This window comes from Alosa sapidissima, chromosome 2 (genome assembly GCF_018492685.1).
Source record: "Alosa sapidissima isolate fAloSap1 chromosome 2, fAloSap1.pri, whole genome shotgun sequence".
Classification (NCBI taxonomy): domain Eukaryota; kingdom Metazoa; phylum Chordata; class Actinopteri; order Clupeiformes; family Clupeidae; genus Alosa; species Alosa sapidissima.
The window spans coordinates 36,644,248-36,652,545 of NC_055958.1; positions in this window are offsets into that span (position 1 = coordinate 36,644,248).

Sequence of the window (8,298 nt, forward strand, 5' to 3'; positions counted from 1 at the left end):
TTCAGGGAACTTCCTCATTCAGAGAAGTGGGACGAACAAAGGGTGGGGCTTGGTTATTTTTAGGGGAATATGATTGGCCAGTCTCAAATGAAGTCTCTTTTCCCATTTCTGTTGGCACTAGTCATTCAAATAGACCTCTGAAGTTCGCCTACAAAAAAGAACCAAAGCTGCTATCTTTGCCCATATAAGGAGATCCGGGTGTTAATTGAAGCTAATTACCTATGGCAAGTTGCATTGGAAGTTAGCTCTGGGGTAGTAAAAATCAAAGTGTGCCACCTTCACTTACCGGAGATCACAGTGTCCACTCGAAGGCAGAGGACAAAAGTGTGTTTGGGAAAATGTCTGCATTTCAGACTTTTTCGTCCCCGCGAGAGTTTAACAGGTGCAATAATTCAAAATCCCCATGTTATTTTCCCATAGGAAAAATCGCCAGATACCGGATCTCAAAGATGGCAGCTTTTTTGTAGGCGAACTTCAGAGGTCCATACTAACAAGGGTGTGTGTGTAACTGACTTGTCTGTCTATCTACACAGACTGTGGTTATGTGAACAGATTTAAACAGTCTTGTTCCTCACGTGACATCTTCAATGTAAACATTAATGTTAAAGAATAAGAGCATACAATTGTGTCTATGCCTCTTATGTGGACTATAGACAAGTTTATGATTAAAAACGGACTTTTTGTCTCCAGATTAATAAAGTGACAATTGCACAATGAAATACAGAATTGGGGAGGCAACCCCAAGGTCATTTCATAATGTATAACTGCACCGTTTGCAATATGACTTAGATAAAAGCACCTGGTTAACAAATAAATTAATAGGCATAGGGATAAAAACATACATTATAAGTACGTTTTTTTCATTCTCTATCTCAGTGTTTCTTAACTGGTGGGTCGGGACCCAAAAGTGGGTCGCGGAACCATTCTGGGTGGGTCGTGGAGCTTGTGGGTAAAAAAATAAATAAATAATCACCCATTTTATGTGCTATTTTGTCAGATCTACAGTACTATCTTAATGTCCTGAAGACTTCACAAATGTAATGCCAAACATCAGCATGTTCTAAACAAGTAGGCCTACAGGCACTTTGCGTGTCTTACCATGTAGCTCACCTCATCTGTTGGCTTGAACACAAAAAAAAAAAATATGGGTCGCGACTAAATGAACATGGGAAATTGTGGGTCCCAAAGCCAGACCAGTTAAGTACCACTGCTCTATCTACTGCAGTCTTTCAAACCTTCTACAGTGCTTGGTAACCGCCACTAGATGGCACACTTTTCATGAATGTTTCTTCTGGTTGCTTATTCAGTGCTGGGATTTAGTTGCTGGTTGTGGCATGTAAGCTCTCAGTGCTCAGTGTCAGGGCGTTCTAGTGGACTTGAGCTGCTCAGTTGCAGATCAATTTAGAGGTCTGCACTCCCGCGGTAGACCCGCGGATCCCGACGCAAAAGAGTGCGGCGCGGGACAACTTTTGAAAGCTCTTTGCGGGAGCGGGCGGGATGAGAGGTGCGTTCGCGGGTGCGGGACAAACCGATGATTCACTGCACTCCCGCAAATTAAATATGTGTGTAAAATTAAATATGGAAATTATTAAAGTAGTGTTCAAAACTATAGTTCAGCTGGATGTTCTGTTAGGCAGCATAAAAAAACGGGGTTTAAGCATAACTGACGGATAGCAGGCCTATAGCCTATATTGTCGTTTACGTGGGTTCAATTTGTTCCTGCTGCTCATTGTCAAAACTCGAAATCGAAAGCATGACAGAGGAAGAGGGCACCAGACTAGGCTTACTTCAGTTGTTAGCTGACATTCAGAACCAAGAAACTGACATCTGGAGTCTTTCTCAGGTGTGTGTGCTCCTTTCGAGAGACAGAAAGAAAAACTGAATAGGCTATCCCTCCTGCATGCGGGCTGTAGCGGGCGGGAGCGAGACATCATGGTACAGATGCGGGCGGGAGCGGGACTAAAAATGACACATTAATGCGGGAGCGGGACAGAATATTGCGAGAGCGGGCGGGTGCGGGACTGAAAAATCAGTCCCGCGCAGACCTCTAGATCAATTCTCCTGAATCCTGAACAACCTTTGACCCCACAGTTAGATCCTTTTTGTGTAGAGCTCCTTGCCATTGACAATATCACTCCTGGAGGATATTGGTACATCTCAGTCCTCAACAACTCAGCATTTCAAAAGAGCCTATCAGCCAGTCGTGGAGATCTGACATAGTCAGGCTGCTCAACATCAACTTAGTCTGAAACATATCAAAATGTGGAAAAAGTGAAGCGCTGTGAATACTTTCCGCATGCACTGTATGTTTCTGGATTTGTATGCGGTCTGACATTACAATACATAAGAAATAACATGTCTATGAATGTCTCATTATCAATTTATATAAACATTTGCATACATTTAGAATAAACTGACATTTCTGTACTATGCTGACTATTTCTAAAGGCATAAGAGTATTTACCAGTGACATGCAATACAACAGAGCTACCTAGTGGCTAGCTGAATTAACATTAGACTGAGCACAAGGGCTCTGGAATTTTCCACGAATGTGGCCATTAATTGAATTACAAACACACCACATCCTGTACATTCTATAAGTCGTAGGAAACATGTCTAATAAGGAAACATAATATCACATCCAAAGGCTAACATACAGTAGGGCAGATATACAGGCAACAGTTTAGGAAGACAGCGACATTAATCACAAACTATAAGGGGTTACAAAGTGAAGGTAATCTCTGAAAAGGCTAGGTTCTATTAACAAACTCTAAACATGTATCTAAGCAAACTACATGACAATACTCAAACCATATCTGACACAAAGTTTAAAGAAATCTAAACATATAGGAATTACACAGAATAACATTGTAGCAATGACACACATTTTACACATAACTCTCCCTCTCACTCCGCTGCTGCATCCAACTCAAGGTGACGTCGGGAAATGTTCATACTGACGCATGCACGCACACACAGCCTTTCCAACAAAGCCACCCCAAAATGTGGGTCCACATTTGTACCATGGAAAGGCCTCATAGGCAAGGCAAGGCAATTTATTTATATAGTGCATGTCATACTCCAGGTAGACACAATGTGCTTTATATAGCTAAGCATTACCTCAAATAAAAGTAAACAGGTATGAAACATATCACAAGTATAAAATATATCACAGTAGTAGAATAAGTAAAAACAATAAAAATCAACTAGAATGTAATGCCAGAGGAATTACAATAGTGGATGGAAAGCTGCTGGCTTAATGTTGGTGGGGAAATTCCTGGAAAAAAAAAAACATTAAATCACTTAATCTTTGAGTTCATACAAACCCTCGCACCAAAAGACCTTGTGTGTCAAGGCGTTCTTGAGATATAACACTCAAGGTGTTTTTGACCTTGACATTTGACCTTTGACCTCCAACATCAATTCACTTCATCTTTGAATCCATACAAATACTCATACCAAATTTCAGGCATGTATGTCAAGGCATTCTTGAGATATCGCACTCAGAGTGTTCATTGACTTGACCTTTGACCTCCAACATCAACTCACTTCATCTTTGAGTCCTTACAAACACTTGTACCAAATTTGAAGCATATGCGTCAAACCGTTCTGGAGATATAATGTGCAAAGCATGAGATATGGCTGTGACTTTTATTTTGATATACGGGAAGCACTTAAACAGGATGTGTAGTTTTAGGGAGCACCAGATTGTATGCATTAGAAGCTGAGACAGTTGATTTCACACCTGTGTCAGTGTTCTAATTTGCCCGGAAACTACTCTGGGAGCTTAACGAGCGCAGCTGGCTTTAGGCCATTATGACATCACAGCCTTTGAAGTTTATGGGGGGAAAAATGAGCTTTTTACCATTTTTAATCCCCTATTTCTCAAAAAGTATAAACTTTTTTAAAAATCTGAAAAAATAACTCTCTTGCCCCACTCCAGACCTTCAGAACGGTTATTTCAACATGTCTGTATGTTAAGCGGTTAGAGTCGCATTAATTCTTGAAAAGGTAAAAAGAAAAGGTTATAATAATAACTAGAAATGCAATTCCAAGGAATTACCAGTGCATGAAAATGCTAAAGTTGTGATGTAAAATATCATGTATAGTTAAAACAGATAATACAGAGATGGTTACTACGGTGATGCTAGGATAGACATGGTGGTTACATAGCTTAATAAAAGTTGATAGTTTAAAAGTAGACTGTTTAAAAGCTGAATGTAGATAGTTTAAAAGTTGCTGATAGACAGTAGATAGTTTAAAAGTTGTTGATAGACAGCTAGTTTAATAGATAGTTTAAAAGTAGACCGTTTAAAAGTTGAAGGTAAATAGTTTAAAAGTTGTTGACAGACTGGAAGTTGAATGAATGTTGATATTCAAATAGTTTAATGGCTGTGTATAGGTAGATATGTGACGATAACTGAAAGTTGGAATGGTTCTAATGTTTGCTAGCAATTATGCTAAGATGTTTAACTATGCTAACCATGCTACTTAGCTAATATTTTATAGCAGTGCTAGCAATGCTAACCTGCTAACCATGTTACTTAGCTAACGTTTTCTAGCAGTTTAATGAATGTTGATATTCAAATAGTGTAATGGTGATAACTGAAAGTTGGAATGGCTCTAATGTTTACTAGCAGTTATGCTAAGATTTTTAATTCTGCTAACCATGCTACTCAGCTAATGTTTTATAGCAGTGCTAGCAATGTTAACATGCTAACCATGCTACTTAGCTAACTTAACTAACATTTTCTAGCAGTTTTGCTAAACATGCTAACTATGCTAGCAATGCTAACATGCTAACTATGTTAACCATGTTACTTAGCTAACCGAGCTAATCATTTTTAGCAGTTATGCTAACTATGCTAACTGGAATGTTAACATGCTAACTATGCTAACCATTTTACTTAGCTAACCCTTAGCTAATTATTTTTAGCAGTTTTGCTAAAAATGCTAACTAGCCATCCACTATAATTAAAAACAGGAAAAGCCATAGAGAAGAGGGTGGTCTTCAGTTGGGTTTTAAAATTGGCAATGGTTGGAGCAGTCTTAGGGCCAATCTCAATTCTCTATTTTACCCCTTCCCCTTAGTTTTGCGCGTGCACGTGAGACGAAGGGCTATCTCAATTCTCATTTCGATCGAGGGGTAGGGATAAGGGCAAGGGGTACATACCCCTTAAAACCAAGTAAGATCGGGAGCTTACTTGAAACCGAGGGGTAAGAGAAATACCCAACATACACCGCTCACACCGGAAAAATAGCACACCGAGAGATTCATTGACATGAAGTGTTGGCATTAATAAGGATTATAAAATTAAAATGGTAATTGTTTTATGTTGCATTCAATCTTGTGACCATATATTGAAGGTCCTGTTCTTCACGAGGAAGTTTTCAAAAAATCGCTGTTTTGTGAATGTTAACAGCACATCATTATTTGCGCGAATGTCTCGCATTTTACATATTTCCATGTCTACCCCGCGAATTGGCAGCATACCATGTCAGAAATGTAAAGTCCAACAGCAGCTAAATTCGCTGAACTTTTTTACCGCTCGTCTGATATGAATGCTGCATAGGCCTGCTGCTGACTCCTCGCATAGGCAGGTAGCGATTGCTTCTGATGTCAAGTAACGACCATTTGGATATTATTGTAAAATATCAAAGGAGTTGTGGGATGTTTACATAGCAAACTGCATGTTTATTTTGTCCCCCATCCCTGTTTCATTCACCCGGACCAAGGTAGGCTGCGAACGAACATAGGCACATTCAGCTGTTGAAATAATTCCTGAACGGTTTTATTCCGAGCTGAAAATGCAATTATAGCCTATTTGACAGACGACAGGTTGCTAGTGACAAAATATTAGCTTTCAGTGTGGTACGATCTCTGTAAATTACGTTAATTCAAGTGTTTCAATCATCCAGCTCTCCCTTAAACGTCCCACATACTCGACGCACCCGACCAGTAGCGCGACAATGTGACGTCACAGAAGCACTGTAACCATTTATACTCGCGCGTGGTGGTCGCAACACTAGTTGCAATATTCTCCTGAACAGAGGTGTCGCTGTTGTGAAAAGACTAACATTAACTACTTACACAGCAGAAGAAGCTGCAGTAAGAAACACCAGTAGCTAGCCTCTGTGATGGTACTTCAGACTTTGGTTGCTACTATTCACAACTACCATCATCATTATCATGTAGTTTCCAAGGTGTGTGCACAGGTAGATAGATAGATAGATAGATAGATAGATGGATATATAGATAGGTACTTTAGTCATCCCGAGGGAAATTTTAATAATTTAAACAGTTTAGTTAGCTAGCTAGCTAGCTAGCAGCTGGCTGAGTTTGTGTAATTTCCTGAAGAGGAAAGAGATTTTGTTCAGGCCTTAATAGATATCCTTTGTTTGAAAATAAATCGTTTCTATTCTTTCCTCTTAATTCCATGTGTTGCAACTCTCACTGGTAACTTTGTTAACTTATCCAGCAAACTATTAAAAATTCACGACTGTAACAAAACACTGCAACTCGCTTGCCCTCGAACTAGTCCATCTTCCTGTTTCCGCCTTGTCGCGCTCGTCTGAAAAAAAATGAGTGGTGCGCTACCTCGCGCTACACGGCCAAAACCCTGGCGCGCCAGAGAGATCTACGTCATTTTGACGTCACATTGTCGCGCTACCGGTCGGGTGCGTCAGGTATGTAGAAGCCTTTATGGTTGGCTAGTGGTATCTCATTTCCAAGGGGAATATTCTTCACCCCTATGTCTTGCCACTCGGTTTCGAGGGACAAGGGCTAGGGGTAAGATGAAGGGATAGGGGAAGGGGAAGGGGTAAAACAGAGAATTGAGATTGGCCCTTAATGTGATCAGGGAGTTTGTTCCATATCTGGACTGCATGGTTGAAAGCAGCTTCACCCTGTTTGGTGCGAGTAGAAGGTATACATAATACCTGGCTTTTCTGTGGTCTGAGGGGGATGTAAAATTTAAACATGTCTGTTGGCCCCATCCCATGTAGTGCTTTAAAAACCAGTAGCAGTACTTTAAAATCTATTCTAAAATAAATTGGCAGCCAATGCAGGGACTTAAGTATAGAGGTGATATGTTCTCTTCTGCTTGTCTTTGTTAGGACTCGTGCTGCAGCGTTTTGAACTAATTGAAGTTGTCTAATGGTCTTTTTTGGAAGTCCTGTGAAGAGGCGTTGCAGTAGTCTAGCCGGCTTGAAATAAAAGCATGGACAAGCTTTTCCAGGTCAGACTGGGACATAAGGTCTCTCAGCGTGGCAATATTTTTCAGGTGATAAAATAATGTCATAGGGTCCATCATGGTTGTCAGGGTTGTCATCTTGGTCTTGGACAATCAGGCGGGTGATAGGTTGGGTCCTTTAACTGAACTTCAACAGTCCTCACTCGACCATCAGGGCCCGGAAAGACCTTGGTTACTTTCCTATTGGCCTGGCCATAATGACCGTGATAACTGGAGGTCGATTAGCATCACCACCATACCGACTTTGATGTCAGGAGAAGGATTCTGGTCTGCAGCCCAAGCTGGTTTGATGAATGCTGTCCAGAACCTGTCTGCCAACATCTGAGAATGTCGCCATCTCCTCTTGCCAAACAGTTCAGATCATGTCTAGTGTGAAATGCATGCTGAAGAATGTGTGTCCCATCATTCCTGTTACTCTGGCCTGTCATGTTACTGTGATGTTAGGCCTGTTACTGTGATTCATTTGATAAAAAATGTAAAAATGGCAATGGAAATGACCTTCTAAGTCATTTTAAATGGTATTTTGGACAAGGCTCTTCTTTTGATATTTCTCTAGTGAAAATATATATTTTTCTGAATTGATATGTCATCACACTCTATCGTTAACATGTCACATCTTGGTCATTTGAATGACAAATATAATATCAAAGAAAATAAATCTAAAATCTGAAGTAATTCCAGTGAAAAGAGGGACTAAAATACTGCTCATACTGTTTACAGTATATATAACATATTTCATATTTCTTATTGAAACTATATAGTACATATAATACTTCTGTCTGTAACAGGCCTGACATAGAAATATGAAGTAGAGAAAACATTCATAAAAAAATACGTAGCCTGAGATGGTACAGTATAATTTCTTGTTATTTTAAGATTCATTCCATGGATATATAAAAAATGGTCATTACAGTTTTTTAATTTTCTAGTTGAAAAGGCATTTCAGCATTAGGAGGAAACAAAGACATCATCGTCAGAAAAGGCAGGTCTGGCTCATGATCAGTGTATCCTCTACATACTTACAGCACACTGCCCCCACCTACAC